General features: G+C 44.3%; 1 long non-coding RNA gene across 2 annotated transcripts; it reads right to left on the bottom strand.

Annotated features, from left to right (window-relative positions):
- Positions 1–5,118: 5,118 nt before the first annotated feature.
- On the bottom strand, positions 5,119–24,303 carry LOC145398633 (uncharacterized). 2 transcript variants are annotated; one of them, XR_013897168.1, is made up of 4 exons: positions 24,218–24,295; positions 17,730–17,814; positions 6,709–6,813; positions 5,119–6,586 (listed from the first exon to the last, which is right to left on the bottom strand). It is a non-coding gene; the product is annotated as an uncharacterized LOC145398633 (long non-coding RNA). The 2 variants fall into 2 exon arrangements; XR_013897169.1 differs by lacking the exon at positions 17,730–17,814 and having other exon boundaries at positions 24,218–24,303.
- Between the last annotated feature and the right edge of the window lie 42 nt (positions 24,304–24,345).

Genomic DNA, 24,345 nt, shown 5'->3' with positions numbered 1-24,345 from the left:
GAATGACCGAGAAAAATAGCAGTCACAATCCCCCACCTCGGAAAGATTGTCTCAAGTATAACCACTAAAATAGTCCCGGAGGTCAAATGGGACCAGTTCCTACAACTCATGACCCAAGCTGTCACACCCTTCCTAGGGAAGGTCGTCACCTTCTCCCAGCTGGACACTCACCTATGATGGAAACTTAGATGACACCCTCATTCAAATACAACGTCTCATCACCAAGGCCTACCCGGAGGCAGATTTACAAACCCAGGACCAACATGTGTTTAATACCCTGCTCCGAGTACTTCCCAGCTTGGTCAGGAAACACTTCCCGATCTACAACCTGGCTGGGGATATTGACAGGGACATCCAGTCGGTGAGGCGCCTGCTCGCTGCCCACACCACTCCCCCAAAATAGGGGCAGTAAGCAGAGTCCCCACCCAGAAGCTGCCCCCTAACAAGCCTCGGACGCCCACCTCATACCCCCCGCCCCTGGAACCGTCAGCCCTACCACGAGCTCTCCCCACTCGAAAGCATCCCGCTCCCAGGGAGACATCTAACCTCATCTCCATCAATCCCTGGGAGTTCACCACATGCAGACATCGCTGCCCCATACACGACATTCGAGAACAGTTAAAGGCCACCCGGCAGAGGGTTGTGAACAAGGGGCGCTGCAAGGTGTCAGCTATCGAAGGCGACCCACCAGACGAATCTTTCCCCCCTACCTAGGCCCCCGACACTGAAAAGGCGGACATAGGCGGTGAGGGGGAGGGCGGATTACCCCAACTGAATTTTTAGGACCATCCCTGCACCTCCCCATGGTGGCGGGGGCCACCTCCCACAAGTACCACCCCCCAGTCTACGATAAGGCCAGGCTGAATGGGGTGAAGGCTCGACTGCTGGATGATACAGGAGCAGCCAGATCTTCTCTATACCACCACTTCTACTCCCGTCAGGCCAAGGCTTTCGGCCCCCTCCTCCCCACCTCATGGACGCGGGGGAAGGCCCCCTGCCAATCCGTGGGGAGACACGAGCTCTCCGTGTTCAAACACATCAGAAAGCAACCGCCCAACATCAGTTCATTATATCTGATTCCACTTGCCGTGCATACGACGGTTATTTGGGGTTGGATCTGTTGCAGAATCTCCGGGCCAACATCGACTGCCATGGGAGGTGGTTGCACTTTAACAAGTCACCAGATCTGATCCCCCAACCTCTCTGCACGTGCTATGCCACATCGGCCCCCCCTCCCCATGCCCCCCTCCCCTTCTCCCCTTCCCCTCATTCCTGCCCCTACTCCACCTGCCCCACCCACCACCTTCCCCACTACACTCTCCTCCACTGTCACTATTCCTCCCCACCATGAGGCCTGGCTCCCTTTGTAACGGCCCGCCTGCACCCATGCAGTATTCTCCCCCACCACACCGGCGGGCACTATTGCCTCCTGCCTTCTCTCCCCCACCTTCCTCCCCCCTCACCTCGCCACGATCCGCGCGGCTGACATCACTTCACCCCTCACCCTCCCTAAGGGCTTAGTGGTGGGTGAAATGGAGGAAGCCGAGCCTTGCCCCAACCCTCTTCCCCCCACAGGGCTCTTGCTAACTGTCGATGGTTGCGAGCCATTTGGCTCCTAAGGTTTGAGATTTACGAGCCAAATAAACTTTTAGTAGCCAAATTGACTACGAGCTGAAATATTTTACGAGCAGTAAATATATTTATTTATATATTATGATGATTAGAATCATATTATGAGGTTTTAAACATTCACAATGGCGACAAGGAAAGACTTAATAATCGATCACAACGTGTTTTGTTCATTTGAGTGAGATTTATTTGTAGTTTACTCCTCGTCAAAGTAGATGTATTTTCTCCTCGCCAAAACGCAACTTGCATGTAAAATTTGTTCGCCGAAGGGAAAAAAACTCGCATTTGCGAGCTGTGGCTCACCAAACATGAGCCCTGCTCCACCTCCCCGCCCTACCCCCACTCCCCAACCACCTCTCCTCACAACAAACCACCGATTTGCGACGACTTCTAGACTTTCAGGACATCTTCTCGTCGGGACCTATGGACATCAGCCATACCACCATCCTGTCCCACGAGATACACACGATGGGCCCTCCCATACGGCATCCTGCTCGCCATAAAAACCCCACGCAGCAGGCAAAAGAAGACCGGCAGGTCCAGGACATGTTAAATGCTGGTGTGATATCCCCATCAACCAGCCCATGGTCCTCTCCCTTTGTCCTCGTCAAGAAGAAAGACGGGACGCTGCGATTTTGTGTGAACTAGCGTCGTCTAAATGATGTCACCACTTAGGACGCCACTTCCCTACCGAGAATCGATGATTCCCTGGACTCCCTCTACAGGGCCTCCTGGTTCTCCACGTTGGACCTACAGTCAGGATATTGCTAGGTCCCCATTCAACCGTAGGATTGAGGTAAGACCGCATTCTTCACCAGGAACAGGAAGCACTACGAATTTAACGTGCTCCCCTTCGGACTTTGTAATGCCCCAGCAGTGTTTTCTGACATGATGGAGTCCGTGCTCAGTGGCCTCATGCGGGAAATTTGTCTCGCCTACCTCGATGATGTCATCATCTTCAGTAGGACCTGGGCCAACCATCTCCACCGCCTATGCCAGGTCTTCTCCAGGATACGCCAAGCCGGGCTCAAGCTCCACCTGTCCAAGTGTGTCTTGGCCTAAAGATCAGTCTCCTTCATGGAGAATGTCATATCGAAGGAAGACATCGCACCCGGCCCTCAAAAACTCAAGGCTAGAGCCGAACTTCCCCTGCCATGGAACGTGCAAGAGATCTGCGCGATCATAGGCCTCACCTCCTATTACCAGCGTTTTGCAAAGGGGTTTGCAACCATCGTCAAGCCGCTGCATGACCTCACCAAGAAAGGGGAGCCATTCACTTAGACAGAAGATTGCCTCCAAGCCTTCCAGACTCTCAAGGACAAACTCATCACGGCCCCCATAGTGGCGTTCCCCGATTATAAGACACCATTCTGCCTGTACACTGACGTCTTGCTGGTGGCCATCAGCGCTGTACTAGCCCAGGTACAAGACGGCAGGGAGCATATCATCACCTGCACCAGCCGCACCCTCAACCAGGCGGAACGTAATTATGCGGCCATGAAATGATACTCTCTCGGTATCATCTGGGCACTCGAATACTTTTGTGAATACATGGTGGGTACCCACGTTACCATCATCACAGACCATCAGTCCCTACAATGGTTCCGGCAATCCGACACCAAGAATGTGCAGATGATCCGCTGGAGGGAGACCTTAGAAGAATTTGACTTTGATATATCATATCGGCCCGGCAAGCTCCACACAAATGTCAACGCCCTCTCCAGGCTTCCCGTGAATGCCATCCAGACTGCTCCCACCCTCCTGCAGCGTTGGCAGGTGAAGGACCACCCTGAATGGATGCCCACCCATCTATTCTCCAAGTTACAATGGAATGGCGACCTGCTCTACATCCACTCTGGCCACATAGCTCTTGATCCTGATGCCGCCCTAGACACCCTCTCCCACCTCCACACTAACACTGGGATACACCTTGGCAAGAGAAGATTGCTCCAGTCTTTCAATGACACATTCTGGGCCTCACACCCCTCCAAACTCGTGCAACAAGTTGTGCAAGTATGCTGAGCATGCGCCCTCGGGAAAGACGCCACTCACACGCCGGGCCCCTCCGGCCACCTTGTGGCCAGTAAACCTTGGCAGTTGCTCTCACTTGATGTCATCGGGCCCCTTTCACCCAAATCGGGCTACCTCCACATCATTACGTTTGTAGACACATATTTTAAATTCCTGATAGCATGCCCGGCGAAAGAACACCACACCCTTGCTGTCGCCAATGCCCTGACTCACCATGTATTTCTGTACTTCGGCATCCCCCACACCCTCCATTCCAATAATGCTCCTGAATTCACAGGAACAGTTTGAAAGGAACTATCTGCCCTGTTCGGATGTAATCTCTCCCACTCCTCCCTGTACTGGCCGCAAGGGAACGGCATCTGCGAGCGCAGCCACCACACTCTTCTCAATCAGGTGCGGACCAGGATACAAGCCACACAAGACAACGACTGGCCAGCACAATCATAATAATACAATGGGGGATGAACACATGCCCCCACGAGGATGGCATCACATCACACGAGTTGGACGAGTTCGTCCAACCTCTTCCTCCCCCCATCCCTGGGACAAAACCTTTGCCGTTGGAAGGAGGGCACACTGCTTTGGAGCTGTGGCAAAAGCCGAGAGAGTTTGTCTGACCTCTTCCTCCCACCGTCGCTGGGACAGGAATCCTGACCCCAGCAGAAGCAAGGCAAGCTCCATTGAAGCTGTGGCAAAAGCCGAGAGAGTTTGTCTGACCTCTTCCTCCCACCATCGCTGGGGCAGGAATCCCAGGCCCTATGGCCGAAGCGCAGGCTCCACCGGATCCATGGCTGTGGCCAGGAGAGCCCAACGAGCACTATCTCTCAGCCGCCTGGGTCGGCGGTGTCTCAGAGTCTCTCCCGACTCCTGCCTTCCCTAGGAGCACAAGAAGTGCCCAACGATCCTGCCTGACCGAGGGAACGTCCCCTGGACCTCCCTCGCACACCCCGGACCGGAGTTTCGGTGGGGCCCTACAGGCCCGCCAAGCATCACTAGCATGATTACAGTATATAAGGATGGGGGAAAGAACAGAGCAGTCTCAGTCAATTTTAGCTGAACTTGTGGCCTTGTAAAGTTTGTGTAGCTCTGGAGTTGTGAAGTTGACAGTGTAATTATTTGCTAAATAAACACAACAAACATGAGCAGCTCTTGTTTACATACAATGCCCTAGCTGATCTCATGTTGTATACCTAAAGGCTGCCTCTAGGAAAAACAACTCACTGACCAACGTCCTTCCTTCCTGACCTTATGGTGTTCGAGCCTGTGTCAGTGTGGGACAAGGATGTAACATAAACAATCCTAATGACAGCAGATGGCTTCTGTAAAATTTTAAGTAAACTGTGAAGTTATTCCTACTCCATGAGAAGTAGTGATCTTAGGTATATGCAAAGTGTAGAGGAACCTACAGTACTCCTCTGAATTTTAGGATATTTTTTAAAAATTTGGCATAATTGAAGTTTATAGTTTATTCCATCCCCCACAACACACAATCATATCACGCTTAAAACACATGTTCTTTTACCTCTTGGTGAATGGCAACATGTCTGACCAAATCATGTTTAAATCTAAATGGCTTACCACATTCATCACATTTGAACTTCTTCACTCCTGAATGAACAAGTAAGTGCTGGGAGAGGCCTTTTTTCCAACCAAACAGTTTACCACATTCTTCACACTGGAACCTTTTCACTCCTGTATGTATTTGTATGTGCTGAGTAAGTCCGCTTTTATCGCCAAACATTTTACCACATTCATCACACTTGAACCTCTTTACACCTGAATGGGTAAATAGGTGCTGGGTGAGGTGGCTTTTCTGGCTAAACAGTTTACCACATTCATCACAACTGAAATTTTTCACTCCTGAATGAAACTGAAGGTGCAGCACAAGGTGGCTCTTTCGACCAAACAGTTTACCGCATTCATCGCATCTAAATTTCTTCACTCCTGAATGAACTAATGAGTGCCTCGAGAGATTGCCTTTGTCCCCAAATAGTTTACCACAGTCATTACATTTATATTTTTTTATTCCTGAATGAATTAACTGGTGCTGAGTGAGGTGCGTTTTTCTTCTGAACAGTTTACCACATTCAATACACTCAAACTCTTTCACCCCAGAATGAACTACTGCATGCTGGGTAAGCTGGCTCTTAAAAGTAAAAGGTTTACCACACTGCAAACATTTGAACTTCTCACCTTCAGCCAAGACAGTGATTGGGTCTTGGACACACTCATTTTCATTAACAGTCACATCCACACCCACCTCACACTCGAATTTAAGATGTGGTCCTTCATTAACCACCTCCATTACATCATCCTCCCAGCTCGCTTAATGCCTCCCAAATGTAACCTACTTTCCAATCTGCTCCTCCTTATCCATTGCCTTATTACTTGTAACCAATAACATCAATGACCATCTGAATAGGTATATATTACTGCTGAACCACAACAGTCAACACACACACACATTGGGGTACTATTAAACACTAATTCTCATCACATACTGCAGATCATTACTAGTGAATAATAACTGTTAACACACAAAGTCATCACAAAAGAATAAAACTGTCCAGATACAGGGCATTATTAATGAATCTTAACTTTCACCAAACTGAAACTAGCACTACAATCCTCAAATTAACTGTTCTCCCCTAATTTCTACATACAACACCTGTAAAACATGCCAACGTAGAAAGGCCACAGCTAAATTACCCAGGTTCTGCTATTACCCCACAGTCAGTCAATCCTTACAGTATTTCTAGTAAAGATGGCCAGATTCTTGGAGAATGTGCCAAGACAAATTTATCAAAATGGTCTTGGCACTAGTATTTGTACTTTCCATGGATTCTTTGCATTCCTTGCTCAAGCAGCTTCCATATACCCAAACTGTTGATGTGTCTGCTGCACTGATCTGACGTCAACTACGGACCTGAAACAATAACTGCCATTAGGCCAACATCCCTGTAAATCTGACAGCACTATATTTGCACTGTATGCATTCAGAGTGAGGAGGGAGAGTATGATAAGTTTAAGTAAAGCCACAACCATTACCTTACAGTTAAGGTCATCCATGTCCACATCAGTTCTTTTGGTGCATGACTGCTAGCTGCCTTGTACATCAGGCATCCACTCTCATGCTTCTCTCCTACCACTCACCTGGAACACAACATAAATCCATTTCATATTTTGCCTCATGAACACACACTGTATCCCATTCACTACAGTAATATCTTTTTTAATACTGTATCACACAACTGTATGTGTATGTGGCAGGGGGTATGAAATTTAAGTACAGTATGATGCACTAAAATTAATGGTATGGTCATCCTCTATTTTTCGTAGGTGGCAGGCAAAACACACACCCACAAATGCTGAAAATCTGTGAATAATTAAAACTTTTCACAGAGGATGCCCACAGCCAAAATTTGCCCATATGATTGCCTAAAAACCCTTTGCAGTGCCCTTAGACATCACAAGACATTACAATCAAAATGTTTAAAGTGTATTTTTGGATGATAAAAAAAAATATGCAAATTTATCTCAAGATACACCTTTAGTCAGTGTACTTTGTGATGGTTTACTCATCAGCAATTAACCAAAACTGGAAAAATGAAAACTGTAACAAAATAAGAATTGACTGTAGGATATAAAGAAATGAACGAAACTCTACAAAACAGAAATTCAACCCAACTTTCTATATTTTGACATTTAAATGAATATGAAATTGCAGTTTACAGTCAAAAGGTGAAAAGTTTAGATTTAAAGGATGCAAGGATTAGGTCTGATGGATGCAAAGGTTAGATCTGAAGGATGCAAAAGTTAGAGTAATGCATAGGTTAGGTTTGAAGTATGCAAAGATGATAAATCTGAATAAGTGGAGGAGTTAAATCCAAATGATATAAGGCTTAGGTTTAAAGGATGAAAGGTTTGGTCCAATGGATGCAAAGGTTACTGAAAGCTCCAATGCCAGCAAAGATTAGGTCTATAGGATGCAGAGGTTGAAGGATCTGGCTTTCTTGGGTTAGCATTGTCTAATTCATCCATCCATCCAGCTATCATCCAATACTTTTTGCCCTACCAGGAGCACAGAGTGACCAGCCTCACTTGTTCATAAGTGGCATTCCATGAGCAATACACTCCAGCCATCCCTCTAATAAAAACCCCTGGCTCCACCCAGATGGAGTGTCATCTGGGTATTTAATAATCACCCATATCACCCACTGCTGTACAGTCACACCTCATTATGAGATAGGGTTACATCAAGTGACAACCCATTGCTTAGTAATTTGTCATTTAGTGAGGTCAATATAACCTGGGTTCAGTGAGGGTAGGAAGCGGACCCATCATCACAGAGCCCTAAAAAAAAAAAAACTCTGCCACCCATCTGAAGTAAATCCTAGGGCAATCCAAACCATCACCAAGAGTCCCTCCTGAGGCTGGGTGACAGCTGGAGGATCTGAATGATCACTTCAGGTCCTCAGGAGGAGGTGATGAGAGATGGGGACAGTGAAGCAGTGACACCAAGGAAGAGCGATGCAATGAGGCCGATGGAGAGTGTAACAGTGAGGACAAGGGAGAGTGTGGTGAAGGGGCAACGTATGGGTGTGTCAGACAGCGATGAAGAGAAGGCAGACATGACAGAGGCAGGTGATGCAGGATGTTGCATATGTAAACCACTCATTGATGGCCTTGGCTCTTTCTCAGATCTGCTGAGAAAGGAGAAGAAGGAATTGATGGTGATCTGCCATGCATCCTTTTTCTTAGCTCCCATTATCTCGGTGTATGCCTTCAAATGTTGTTTGATGCCATGCGTCAGCATGTCACTCCCTGCCGGGATTCGGTCCTTGTCCTGGATGTAGGCAATTCCCTTGTCCATTATTGCAAAGAACACCTTCAAGGTCTTGACGTCAAGAACACGTAAGTGCTCGTCCTTGCCACAGTCATCACCACCTTCCTGTGCCTTTAACACCCATTCCCTCAGCTTAATGAGCTCCTCTGTAGAGAGCTGCTCATTGTGACTATCCAGGGATTCTTGCACATCTTATCGACCTCCTAAAATTCCACATCGTACGAGAGGTCGGGGATGTCATGACAGACAGTCTCCATCGCTGGGAACCCCATGACGAAGCACACACATTCTGCCCATTATTTGCACCAGACAATATTCAGTAAGCTCGACTGCACCTCATTCCATGCTGCTATGTTGATGTTGATGGTGTGTCTGATATTATTATTCTTCCAGAACCACCGCACTGCATCGCTCAATCCAGAATCACTCACCCGCACCATTTCCTCCATGGTGCGGCAGACGTAGTAGGCTTTGAATGTGGCGATTGACATCCTGATCTGTTGGCTGGGGCAACGATGTTGTGTTAGGGGGTAGGTACAACACTCTGATATTAATCATTCAGTCCTCCATGCCCACAGGATAGCTCAGGGCACTCTCAACCAGCATGAGGAATTGGTTGGCACGACTGCTCTGGCTGGAATAGTCATACAGGTGGGGGGACATACCTACTGCCATGTAAGAACAGCAGAATGTGGAGGTAAGCCATCCCCAGGAGTTACTTCTTACAAATAACTCCATGAACCCTGTCAGCACTTTGAGGTTCATCCAGAGATACACCAGGAATGGTTTGAGCTACAAGTGGTCCTCTTTATTCACACCATGGATGAGACAGATGCAATCCTTGGCATCCTTAAACCTTGGCATACATTGTTTTCTTGCTGATGTATGTGTTCTGAAATATATTTCCAAAACAGGCCTGTCTTGTCAAAGCTGTGGGCCTGTTTTGGAGAGAATCCCCCTTCCCTTATGATTGCCTTCAGCTTTGTGGGGAAGATCTCAGCTGCCATGTGGTCAGCGCCATAGTCGCGGCATGCGACTCAAAGGTTGTTATTATTATGTCCTGGCAACCTACCACTCAAAAGTCCATCTGATTTTGTGTATAATATGAGACGCATGTGATTCATGTATATGCTCATGTATAATAATATTTGTGTATAATATATTCATGCATAATATGATTCATGTATAATATGATACAAAATCGGACGCACTTTTGAATGGTGGGTTGCCAGGGTACAATAATGACAACCTCAGATTCTTGCGCTGCGACTACAGCAGCCTCATCATGCATGGTCACATGTCTAAGGCCAGCACAAGCCTAAACCCATGGATTGTGAGCCACAGCTCAGGCTGGGTAGCATTGTGTTGCGAGCTACAGCTCAGGCTGTGTTAACCTCCCAGTGGCCAAGCATCACTGTTAACTACACTCCTATGCAAACTTACACATGGCGCTACGCAAAGATGGAGAGAGAGAGATTTTTTTTTTCACCAGATGATGCCCTGGATGTTTATCTTCAAGTTTATGATTAATAAAAACTAGAAAAAAGAAATTCTTTTTATTTTTTTTTACTACACCCCTAAGCAAACTTACACGTGGTGCTAGGCAGAGACTTTTTTTTTTTTTTTTTTTTTTTTTTACCGATGATGTCCTGGCTGTTTATCAAGTTTATGACAAACAAAAACTAATTTTATTTTTTGCACACCACAGGATAGGATAAAAAAGGTAACTGTGCAATCCATGAGATAAACTGCTTAATCCAACCCATGTTGGCCTTGAACCCCTCCTTGGGTTCCTTGCCTTGCTTATCCCATGATCACTGCACGTATTGAGAGCCATAGTGCAAACTAAACTACAGTGAAGAGTCTGCTTTAAGCAGCTTTGTTCATTAACCCACAGAGCTAGGTGATATTCCATCTCCTCCACTATAGGTTCCCTTGTTCAAGTGAGTTGTTTAGCAGTCAGGGGAGGCACATTCTCTGACACCACTAGTACACCATCCAATTTTTTTTCTTTCTTTAATACTGTCGAGATGATGGACTGGGGCAGCTTCAGGGCCTTGGTGATCTTACTCGCTCCCTGCCACTCCATATGGTGCTTAAGAATATCTAATTTCATATCATGGGAAAGGCTATGCTTTGGACTTTTAGCCTCACCCTCTGCAGCATCAGTAGCACCAAACTTTCCATTGGGGGATGCAACAGACTTGATTTCTAAGTCAAAAGTTCCATCTCACACACAAAAATTTACTGAGTAGCTCTTGACATTATTGCACACAGCACTATTCATTACATACTTGCACTGTTACTTGGTGATTGCAATGGCATTGCAATTGCCTTACAGAAACGAGAATGTTAGGTAATTCAGAGAATGTAAGGGAGATGATCACAGGTGTGGGACACACGAGCAAGTGGAACCCGTGCAGGACTTATGGGCGAGTAGAACATGTGCAGGACATATAAGCAAGTGAACATGTGCAGTACACGAGTGAATGGACAAGTGAAACAGGGTCTTCAAAGATGTGGCGCGGAAGAGGCCGCCTGCACAGAGGCCCCAGATAGGGTTTCTATGCATGTAAACACTGGGCAGCCATGTTGGGTAAGATATCTGACTGTTGGTTTGCATACATCGCTGTATCTGCATGATATCATTGGAAGTGGCCGTCGCATATATAATTCTTAAGAATTCACAATAGTTTTGCCAGCATTACTCTGAAAATGGGTCTAACTTTTTTGTCCATCGTTATAACAATTTGTCACACGGTGAACAGATGTACAGCAAGACTTGACTGCAAATGGTTTCTTTGTGTATAGGAAATCAATTTGCTTGCCATTAAGAGTAGTCACCCAAAGGCAACACTGGCCAGAGTGAGTGGAGCATGTGTGCCTCCACTTGCTTTGTGTTGCTGCTTAATCTCTAAAGTACTAATAGGATCAATCGATCCTTTCCTGAATTTCACCTGATGCCTAATAGGATCGATAGAGGAGCCTTTACAAAAAACTGCAGACACTAGGCTTCGGCCCAATTGTGAAGTATATCGATGCAAACCAATGAGAACTAAGTCTTGAGTAGGGAGAGGCGAGGATCCAGGTTCCTACCCATGATGGGGGGATGATTCCCCCACTGCCCTCTCACCACCTGCCTCTACCACAAACCTTTGTTCTCTCTTCCCCTCCATCACTTGTGACTGGACTCACAGCTCCTCCTACCAATTATAAAGCTGGTTTTTCCATGCCACACTCACCCCACCATCCTCCCTCCACTTTCATCCCTCATTCTCCCCCTTCCACCCCTTCATACTCCCTCCAACCCTTCATACTCCCTCCACCTCCAGCTGCTACTTTCTTGCTGTGGCTACGTGGTAAACATTTGACATATGCAAATGACATATACATTTTCTGGTGTGTAAAATTAAGATCTTCCACTGTATAATACCAAAATTAATGTTGGTGCATTTTTTTATCTCTACCTATATGCAAGGGTTGCCAGTTCAATTTTTGACAATCTTGGACAGGCTATAGATCAGTAACCAGTTGGTCTAGAATGCTCTGGTCTGTGGCAAAAGGTGTGTAAGTTCAAGCTCTAAACCTTGGGCATAACACTTTTTACTTCTGTAGGAGTCAAAAAATCGGCTCCACATACAGGTTTTCAGGTAATTGTGTGTTAGGTCAATCGAATTGCGTATCCTAGGAGTTAACTCTGGTCTGCCTGGCCAAGCAGTTGCACTGAATACCAGTAAGAACTGCCCTACAGGGTCATCCCAAAGATTCCTTACACCATTAACGTTGTGTCTGCGTCCTAGTGTGGCATGTGTTATGCAGTGCTCCATAATGTGTGTTATGCTACGTGGACTCATTCAGCAAGCAGACACATGTTATCTGTGATTCAACCCAACCCAAATCAAAGCCGAAAATTGAGGAAGGCTGGACAATGTCCTGATCTCGGCCTACCTTGGGGAATTTAATCAAGTTTGTTTAACCCTTAACCGCGGGCCGTCACTACTGTGACGCTCGTTACATAAGTACCATACTGTGGGGCATCACTTCTGTGATCTATGGATTTTAAAAATTGCCCGGGCTTTCAAGTGCGGTCTTGTACCCTCTATCAGTACTGCCAATGTGTAGCTATAGGCAGCGCTGCTAATTCCGCTAGTATTCGCATCCAGTGTCACCAATTTAGCCATTTCTCTGTGTTTGCCTCGCCTCTCACCTCCCCTCCCTTACCCCCTCCCCCACCTAGTTACAGCGTGGCTGGCAACGCAACTCCTGGCTGTTTTTTTCCATTGAAATGTGCCCCATGCCCTATTCTCATACTAAAAAATAAAAAAAAATAAAAAAATGGGAAACAGCTGTTACTGCCATTGGCCATGAAGTAGCTAATTTATCACCTGGCAACACCCCACATGCACTTGGTCACTAATTTTCCTGTTCATTACCCAATGAAATGTCCCTTATGACCTCTTCTCAAACTTAAAAAAAAAAAAAAAAAAAGGAAAAAGGCTAAGTGATATTTCCAGTGACCTGGAAGTAGCTACTGTAAACTATCATGTATTGTCTAGATTTCCTGCTATCCCCGTGCAAAGGGCACGGCATGGTCCAGCCATCCCCTCGAGTAAGGGGTTAAGGATATTTCTGATATCAGGAGGGGGCTTGTATTATAATGTTTTTAATCAAGGTGAATTGCCCCATGCATGAAGTGAGCTTGGTGGTGTTTCTTCACATCCGCTGTTGAAATGTCTTGAGCTGGGATGTTGTCAAAGTGAGTCAAGTAATGTTGGTGTTTTCGTTTTTGTTTTTAAAGGCTCCAACATGCTTGCATGTGTCGGCCTTGGTCACCTAATGGCGGCTCTCCATGCTGCATGATCCACTGCAGCCTCCCTGTTCAGTCCCTTAACCCTGAGGTCATGCTTAGTGACCTCGTCCCATATCTTTCTCGGTCTACCCCTCATAACCCCACCCCCAATATTAACACTTCTCACCTTCCTCACCCAATTATCATCCCCCATCCTCTCCACATGTCCAAACCATCTCAATCTACGTCTCCTCATCACAACATCAAAACACTCCAGTCCCATCCTACCTCTCAACTCTTCCATTGTAAACCCAGCCCCTCCAGGCCTTGGACGCAGGAACGCACTGCACATCCACCTAATCATTGTCTTTTCTGTACATCTGAGCCGGCAAATATCTTCCTCCTTCACTGACCAGGTCTCACAACCATACAGCATTACACTCCTAACACATGCTGCATACAAAGACCCCTTAGCACGTAGGAAGAGTCCTCTCAATGTCAGGAGAGGCAAGAGCTCCCTGAACTTCTTCCAACCACTTCTCACCCTAGCCACAGAGCTAGCTCCAGCTCCACCTCCAGCACACAACATGTCTTCCAAATAACAAAACTCTTCCACACACTCAAGAGATTCACCAGCAAGTTCAATCCTTTCACATCTGACAATCTCCACCTGCTCACCCCGACACACCGTACACATAAAATCAGCATTATCTTGCAGTCTACCTCTGATACCACTACATCTCTTATGCACCCATTTATCACACACACCACACAAGATGGAATTACTTCCCACGCTGTTGTGGCAAACTGCACATGGCCACTCTCCCTTGTCTTTGACAGTACCGCCACCAACCATAGATATCAGCACTTTTGTTTTATCTGCATTTACCCTTAAACCCTTGTGCCCCATACCATCTATCCACTTCCTAAACCTTTCCTCTGCCTCCCTTTCGTTCTCTGCAATCAACACCAAATCATCAGCATACAACAACTCCAACGAGAGTCCGTTTCTAGTCACGTGAAAGGGCTTCAAGTACCATGATAAACAACATGGGACTCAAGACTGACCCCTGATGCACACCAACATTCACGGAAAACTCATCACTCAAATCTCCATTCACTTTTACCTGGGTGTGAGAACCCACATACATAGCCATAACCACCCTAACCAGCCACTCCTCCAAGCCAAGCTTTCTCATTGCCCACTTCACCACCTCTCTAGGGACTCTGTCAAAGGCCTTTTCCAAATCAACAAAAACAAAATAAAGGTCCCTTCTCCTACCAATATATTTTTCCTGAAGCTGTCAAACAATGAATATAGCATCAGTGGTCTCCCTACCTGGCATAAACCCAAACTGCATCTCATCAATATTCACTCTTTCTCTAATCATACCTTCTAAAACTCTCTACATTACCTTCATTATCTGATCTAAAAGCTTTATACCTCTATAATTTCCTCTTTCCAGGGCATCACCCTTCCCTGTATACACATTTACAATTACACTCTTCAGCCAATCATCTGGGACAACACACTCATAAATAATCCTATTTATCACGTCAGTGACTAAACTCACCCCTGTATGGGGTGGTATATTGGCACAGCGAGATACACACTGATATGATGGTGAGGGTTTTAGCTTCAAAGTGTAGGTGAGGTATGTAAGTGATTTGGCTGCAGTGAAATGCATATAGCAATGTTCTGTGTGGGATATTACATAGGACTGGGGCCCATGCCTGGGAGGCATAGGACATCATGGATCTAGTACACTGTTTGTAGAGTATGGCAGTGCACTGTCTCCTAATGTCTTGTATGTGGTACTTCAAGGTAAGCTTAATGTCATAAGTCACTCTAAGGATCTTAGAAGAGGATGTGTGTGACACAGGTACATTGTTACATGTGATGTCAGGAGAGTACCTCTGCTTGTGGTTACTGCTGTTTATGGTGTGGTGGATCTGGCTGACATAACCACCAGCCTGTTATCTTCGACCCATTTCTGAAGTGTGCTGGGGAAATCTTGTTGCACTCTGCAGGCTGTGTCTGTGGTGTGGTGTGAGGTTGTTATAATAATATTATTCATATATGAGACAATGTGGACAGTTGGGTCTAGGAATGTTTTACAAGTACAGATTAAAATGTGTAGGTGAAAGAAGGGAGCTTTGTTGAACTCCATTTGAAGAGTTACCTGTTCAAGATGACTGTCCTGAGTGTAACACATGGTAATCTACCATGTCAGATATAGTTCAAGTGCCAGTGTTTGTCGATGTTCTCCATGTTTGTGACTTTAGTGATTACTTTGCATCAGAGGAAGGCTTCAACAACATTACTGCTGTCTATCGTTGTAAGAAGTATACGTTGTGCAAGATGTGCAGAGTAGCAGCCGTCAGATGTAAGTTGTGTGAGAATGGTTTGTACAGCAGGCCTAGGGTAAAACGGGGTAATTTTGCCACGACGCCAATAGTTCCAATTCAAAGGCCCTAGCTTCCAAACTACTGTATGGATTTGGCTTCTGTTGGGCTTAGGTTATGGAGGAATGTCAACCTAACAAGATTATGAGATCATGTGAAGTTCTGATCCTCTGAGCAAAAAAATGACATTGGCAAAATTAAATTATCAAAAATTTGCAGCAAGTATCGCAAAAAAAAAAAAAAATCTATCTACCCATTATTTACATGTTTCAGGTTACAAGTGGTTCAGAATTGTTTGCATTGTTCACACACACACACACACACACACAAAACAGTACTCTGTCATACACTCATGCCATGGGAGTTGCCCCAACCAACTTACCAACTGTGAAACAATCAGTGAAACAATGATGGATGCCATCGATGTAAAGTTCATCTAATACATGGCACTGGCCCTTCTGTATGGAAGCCTGGGCTACCCAAGCCTAGTTACAATCAATTGTGTGATATGTAGTGTGGTATTACAGTACAGCAATAGTAATAAATATTATAATAATAAAAAATAATAATAACAATTGGGTTGCTGAAAATTAACCAGTCGGGCAAGGTTATTTCACCACAATTGTTTTTTTTTGTTTTTTTTTTTTTAATCTGTCGTGTGGACCATTTTTCTTTTGTCTTCTGCCAAAAACTATTACAAGTATCCTTACCAGATGGGCTGAATGTATAGATTAAGCAATTAAAATGTCAAAATTCCTTATGTGGTGGTTTGTATTTAGCAAAAGCCACCATTCACAACAAAATTACCCCATTTTACTAATGTTTCTGGGATGCAGTGCTCTAAAACCATGTTGTGATGAAAGGTTTAGGGTAAGCTACAATAGATTATGTTGGGCTGGATGGGGCTAGATTAGAATAGGTTGAATAGATTTGGGTTAGGTTTGGTAAAGAAGTCTGAAATTTGAATTGCTGTATGGTACCATTAATTTCTTCATTATTTAATTTCAATGGAAGTGTCATACAAAACAAGTTTTTGAATTGTCAGTTAAAGACAGCAAACAAATAAATTTGTCAGATTTCCATAGTAAATTGAAATTCAAACTTAATGACTCCTCACACTGAAGGAGTTCATGAAGACTGTAACCCACTGAATCTTAATTAACTTCATCATGTGATAGCAAGAAAAAATAAGTACCATAAGATGGGGCAACTTGGCTCAATTTTTGGTTCTTCTTGGTCAATATTGAGATTGGCAGGAATTTTGAAGTGAAAAACGCTTTTAAAGGACTCATTTAGGGCTACCTTTTGGAACCAGACACATACTTATGGATAAAAAAGCACCTTGCTTAGAAATAAAACAAAGTGGGTGAGGTGGAGGGGGAAAGAGGGAGGGGGAGGCCAAGGATGAGATGGAGGGATGGGGTGGAGAGGTATATGAGAGAGGGGGGTGTGAGCTGGGAGCAGGGGAGTGAAATGGCGGGGGACAGGGCGACTTGGAGGCGATTTGTTTGTGGCCACCCCAAACGGGATTGAGGCGTCTGGCAATAGACAGGGTGCCCGATACCCCATGCAATGGGGCAACCGGCCACCCAGACCTTTTTATTACTGCATGATGGTGTTCACTACTGATGACTGCTATTAAACAACAATTTAGGCAGGAATTACTATTTTAAGATTTCAGTACCTAAAACAGACAATTCTAACACTTGGTGCCTAAAATGTACAGTACCACAATTGATTCCGGTCATCACAGAACACATTGGTAAAAACTGCAACTTCTTTGACTGTATAAAGGGGATCATTACAGTTGACTGCTACTAAAAACATAAACTTATTCAGGCATTACATGCTAAACATGGCAGTACAAAAAGAAGACCTTAAATTGGTATAATTCTGCATACCAAGAGCACACCTGTTTCTTCCATAGACTGATGTTATGGAAACTTTTAATACAACAAATTAAACAAACCAAGAAACATATCTAGTCACAGTGAATGGCTTTTAGAATAAATTACATTGTCTTCTTACAGTTTCGGCGACATTATGGTAAGCAGGAAAAACAGGTATACTCCTGCTACTCAGGATCTTGTAGTTCCACACCATCACTGCAGTTCTGTGGGCAAACAAGCAAACACAGTCTCTTAGATTCAGAGCCTGTTGTATCCCTGAGACTAAACAATATAGCAGTAGATGACAAGGATTCTATGACACATTATTGGAAACTAAATAATGATAATTAGTTAATATGCCCGGATGCACAAAGTGCCCAGTTACCCCCCTTGAGTTACCCTTGCCATTACCTGGTGATGCTTAACTGTAGGAACATGTTACTAGTTCCCATCTGACCTTTGATAATGTCCAATAAATGAGACAAAGCAGAGTTTAAATGAGCCAAAACAGAGTTCCCTAACTTCTAAGCAAGATAACTTATTCCTTATTGTTTCCAATGTTGGGGATTCAGTGAATTCTCGAAAACTTCACTCGTATGCTTGCAAGGTTCAGTGGACAACTTTTTCCTATTTCTAATTGTTGATTTTCAGGTATGTTATTGCTGGAGGACTTAGCTATACAATTAGCTCTGAAAGAGCACAAAATTACAGATTTATAGGTGTTATATAAGAAAGTTTGCATATGCGTGACAGGTTTCCCACTAAGTGCCCAGTTGCCCCACCTTATGGCATTTTTTAAAACAGTCTTACCTTCGTACAACCACAGAATCTTGGATATTTAGGATACGCATCATCATCATCATCATCATGATTATCATGCACACCTTTCTCACCACTGGGCAGGATGAGGCAGGATCCACACAGACAGAAAATATTGACTGAATATAATTAAAATCTGGCGGCGCAACTGCCAGGGTCATATGTCGCCGGGCATAGCCAGAAAAAAATTAACATTGACATACTAACCAAAGTTTGCCCAGTGAATGGGGCACACTCCCACTGATCAGCCATTCAAGCACCCAGAATTCTAGCTCCATATGATTGGTGCAAACTTATTCCCCATGTAGCATCATGGTCACATGCACTTATCCAACAGTGTCAGTCCGACGACAGTCAGATTAAAAAGGGGTGCCAAACCCTGGTAATACACTCTACCACAACCTGATCATTAAAATATTCTGAGAAGTTTTGTTTTATGTACTTTATTGCTCAGAATGAACAATAATTCTACCAGTTTCAAGCTAATCATACTGTAGCACATGATGGTTGTGTTCCAAGCACACTTAGTGCTGAACAGAATTTTTCCCTTTAGCTCACAAACACCTGATGGTATTTCTAGAGTGTTCTATGACATTGCCTCCTCAAAAAAAGGGGAATTCTTCTCTATGACATTTCCATTACAACTGCGTACTTATGACATTTTGTGATCGTCCCTTTGCGGGATTAGGGCGTCGGGCTATAGATAGATAGATAGATAGAATAAGGCACAAGGTCTGGATTTTGCAGGAGCTCCTTAAAAGTGATTTGCAACCATGATGCCCTTTGCCAGTCTTCTTGGTCATTATTCTTACCATGTTGCCCTCTACCAATCTTTCCTGACTCTTTTATGAATGAACCAGTGAGAGAAGCAAGACTAATCCTCAGCCAATTAGCGATGACCTGGGCCTGCTGGATGCGACCCTGTCTGCTCGTGATGGGAAGAAGCTTATCCTTCAAATAGGTCGTTGTTGTGTAATGGTTGTACTCTGGAGCAGTGGGGCATGATCCAACAGTACTTTCAATAGTGTGGCAAGCCTAGAGACTTTTCACAATCATGGGGATTTACTTGCTCAGGTAAAGTGTCATAAGTGTGATACAGTGTGCTCAGATAATGTGGATGAGATAGTGGCAGTGAAAAAATCCTTAATCCCTAGGCGCCGGGCATGGGTTTACCTATCCATGTCCCAGAACCGGGTTATTTTCAGGATAATCGATTTTCCCCACATTTTTTTTTTTTTTTCATAATCAATCACAAATGACAAAAAACACATACCGGTACAAAGCAAGTACTTATTCTCTGTTGGTAATTTGGAGGTGGTGGTGTGGTGTGAGGAAGCCAGTGTGTGGCAGCTGAGCTGAGCATGTTCAAGGTCACGGTGGTGTGTTGGTGGTATTACTGGAGGGAAGAGGGATGATTACCTCACGCCAAAATAAGCTTGAGTGTGTATTTGTTTCTCTCACTAATTCACAGTGCCGTATGAACACAATATTACAACTAAAATAGCAAAAAAACACAAGAAAGTAACTAATAAAGATTGGCTTATTTTATATTTTCCATGATACTTATTTTCTAACAAATTTATGTCTATTTATTCACTATTATTTACACACTATTTACACATTACTTCACTGTTTTTAGTAACTCTTGACAGTATGATACTCCCTAAAGTCTGACTGTGGTGAGTACAAGTGTACTCAAGCACCCATACACTCTCCCCCACACCCCTCAGGGCCCCCTAGTAGCCCTGCCCACCACCCCATCCTACCCCACCCCTCCCAACCCCTACCCCAACCCTGAACCAGTATCACCTGGTTCCAAGGCCACACTCTCCCTGTGCCAGCCTCCCACCATCCTCCACCACAGCCCTCCTCACGGCTGGGCTAATGGCCAGCCAGCATTACCCCGTGCACCATCCATGCCGGGACAATACTCTGAGTCCATGTGGCATGCTACTAAGTTCAAACATGCCTGCGAAAAATTAAAACGTCATGTGACGTGGACCGTATGCCTCTACCAAGACGTCATATGACATGGACCGGCGCCTAGGGGGTTAAAACCATGAGTATGCTGAGCTGCAAGAGTCCTTATCCTGCCAAATTTGATGCAAATGAACAGGACGAACATGTTGACACAGCTGTGGCTTTCTAAAGTAGGTGGTTAGCCTAGTTTCAGTTGCTTTCAAGTAGCAGTCTGGATGGTTTATCATGGGAGGTTTGGGGGGCATTCACCCCCCATTAGGTACCTACTTTTGGTATAGCCTGTTTTATAAGGCTCCTTTTTTTTTTTTTTTTTAATGAGTTTACATGTTTAAATAAATCTTTTAACCTCATTTTAGTCTGACATTTTTCCCTTGGGCAAGAGAGAGGTGGCAAAAATGGTAAAATTGTCCATTTCTGATAAAAACTACAATTTAAAAACATGAAATGCATGGAAATCTTTCAACAACAACAATTTCCTAAACAGTGGTAGAAAGCAGCTATATCTCAGGTAGTGTCTTTCTGACTTGGACCAAAGAATGTCCAGGTTAAGTTTAGATTTGGGTGCTGCATACATTACTAAGTTGTGTAAAAATTACATTTTTCCTGTGAGGCCATGAATAATGGAAGTATTAGGAACAATTACTTGCAAATACTGTAGTTCCCACTGTTAACCTGAATAATAGATACAGTCAATTTTTACACGTTTACCTCATCCAATTTTTGCATCCAACCTGAGTGTTTCCTGTTGCTTTTGGTGTGATTCGATCGATTTTGACCTTCATTTCTATCGGATGTCGCTCGTTTTTGCCAAACGCAACTAGCGATTTCCGGTAGAAACGACTGGTCAAATTCAACTAAAATCACACCAAAAACAACAGAAACCACTCAGGCTGGATGCCTGTTACCACGTGAAACATCCTATTGTTAGAGCTAAAGGAAATTAACCTGGTAAATTTTCATCTTTACACCAAACTCCCAAAGAAAATTAACATTGTATTCTTCCGAGGGATTTTAGTGTTTTTCATTGGAATCTGATAATCATTTCCGTCGGAAATAACTTTTTTTCACGGTCCTCCCCCCCCACCCAAGAATAAAGGGGGACCTGTGGGAAAGCGGGGCTTTGGATGGGGGAAACACGCAAAAGCGAGTGATTTCCGACTAGAACTGATATCAAATTCAAACGAAAAGCACTAAAATCCTTCGCATAAATCTATCTATTGCCAGACGCCTCAATCCCATTCGGGGTGGCCACAAACAAATCGACTTCCACGTCGCCCTGTCCCAACTCACACTCCCCTCTCTCATATACTCTCCACCCCATCCCTCCATCTCATCCTCGGCCTCCCCCTCCCTCATCCCCCCTCCACCTCACTCACATACACTCTCTTCATCAGTCTCTCACCCTCCATCCTCTCCACATGGCCAAACCACCTCAGTGTGTTCCTCATAACACTTCCTATCACATCCACATCCACACCACAATGCTCCTTTATATCCTCATTTGTCAGCCTGTCTCTCCATGCGACACCACAGGCTCCTCTCAAATAACTCATTTCCACTGCTCTCACTCTTGACTTGTGTCCTTCCAACAACGTCCAAGCTTCACTTCCATACGTTAAAGTTGGTATCACAATACTGTCATGTAGTAACTTTTTCACTTCCCTGTTTCTTATCACTGCTTTCAAAGAACCAGCAACCTTTCTTCCCTGCTGTACCGGTACCCTTTCAAGCACTTCACCCTCCAAACCTCCATCCTTACTCATCACACTACCCAAGTACTTAAACGTACTCACATTTTCCAATTCCTTACCATCCAACCTCGCTGTACATTCACTGACTTCACCTCTCTCAAAGACCATCACTTTACTCTTCCCTACATTCACCTTTAGATTCTGTTTCTTACACACTCTTCTAAACTCATCCAACAAGCCTTGCAGCTCCCCATTATCTTCACTCAACAACACAGCATCATCTGCAAACAACAGTACAGGGAGTTTCCAAACATTATCCTCTCTCACCAGGGCCACTCCAACATCCACTACCCTACCTTGTACCTCTTTTATTACCCCAGCCATGTACAGACTGAACAACCATGGAGATATGACACATCCCTGTTTCAACTCAACCTTCAAAGAGAAAAATTCACTTAGTTCACCATCCACACACACTGCAGCCTTAGCACCATCATACATACTCTTCACAGCATTCAACAACTTCCCATCTATATACTCCATATATTCTTAATACTTTCCACAATCTTTGTCTATCCACTCTGTCATATGCTTTCTCCAAATCCATGAAAGCCGCATACAGCTTCTTTCCCTTCTCTAGAAACTTTTCCACTAAAGATCTAAGAATGCATATCTGATCTATACAACCTCTTCCCTTCCTAAAACCTCCCTGTTCTTCTCCAACTAATTCCTCTGTTCTTTCTCTAACTCTGTCAATAAGTACCCTACCATACACTTTTCTTATTATATCATACTAAGAAGACAAATGCCCCTATGATTACCACACACTTCTTTTTCCGCTTTTCCTTTGTACAAGGGAATAATTATACCTGACTTCCAATCCTATGGGACTCTACCATCCTCCCAGGCCAATCTGCACATCTTCCACATCCATTCTACTGCTATCTCTCCCCCATGCTTCAGCATTTCACCACACACTCCATCAATTCCTGGGGCTTTCCCCAATTCAACTTTCTTCATTGCTTCCACAACTTCTATCCTACTGAAAATAAAAACAATACAAATTTCATAACTCATCAACGGTTGATTTAAGACAGAAGTGCCACAGAAGAAAAAAGGCTTAGAATTGCGTAAAGTATAAGGTTTTTTCATTCATTCATTGCCAGATGCCATGTATCCCAAACGGGGTGGCCAAGGGCTTAGAGTTAATTGTTTTACAGGGAGGGGCATTAATCCTCCACTAACCCCACTTGACACGTAGGGATGCCAACAGCATCTGGTGTTCCCAGGCGGTCACCCATCCAAGTACTAACCAGACCCAACGTTGCTTAGTTAGCCAATTTTGTAGTCAGTGAGTTGGGTGTAAATATGAAATAATACGGTCAAACTTTCAAGTGTGAGAAAGTGAGCGGACATAGCGTGCGCTCGTCTGTGATTGTGATTGGCGGAAGTAAATTGCGTGTAACTCGGTTATTATCAATTTGGAACAAAAAAGTCATAGAAGAAAAGATTCTTAGAATGACCGAATCTACTAGAAAATGTTAACGAAGTCGAAAACCGCATGAGGTACACGTGTAAAATTTGACCTAAGGAACAACCCCTTTTCATAATTAAAAAAAAAAAAAAAAAACTGCTCGCTTCCAACAAAAATGATATTATCCAACTGCATTAAAAACTGTGAAAAAAAATTACTTGTGAAATCCATTGGGATTTTCAATAAACAATTTACCACCGAAAATGCAAATTTACAATGGTATTATTGCAGTTTCGGACTGTCACACCCCTCACTTTAGTTAGGGTAGTTTAGTTAAATTCGATTATTAGGCTGGTTAGGTTTGATCGGTTAAGATAATTACGTTAACTTAGTTGGGTAGGGTTAGTTTACGTTAGAAATACTCAAAATAACGTTGACTGATGAAAAATGCAATTTTTTCTTTACTACTTCTAATATGAACAAACTAAAATTATGGCTTGTATGATCAATTCACTTGATGGTACACTTAACTTGGCCAACTCGGTTAAAATGGAGTGACTGGAAACGCTAGGAGTCGAACTATATTTTTATTAACCTTTAACAGTTCATTTCTGCGTTGCATACCAAAACCATAAGGCATGGTTCTGACACAGTGTGACTTACTGATGGTGATTTTTCCATTATTCAGTGTCAATTGCCTCCCGCGCCCGTTACCACCGCCGCCTGTATTGTACAGTGCACCATCGATCACGCCGCTCACGCATGTCACACAAACAGCTTGTCACTGATGC

This window comes from Coenobita brevimanus, chromosome 46 (genome assembly GCF_032717465.1).
Source record: "Coenobita brevimanus isolate Jiangsu-jjx chromosome 46, ASM3271746v2, whole genome shotgun sequence".
Taxonomy (NCBI): domain Eukaryota; kingdom Metazoa; phylum Arthropoda; class Malacostraca; order Decapoda; family Coenobitidae; genus Coenobita; species Coenobita brevimanus.
The sequence above is the reverse complement of the archived record's forward strand: the minus strand, read 5'-3'. Positions and strand labels throughout refer to the sequence as shown.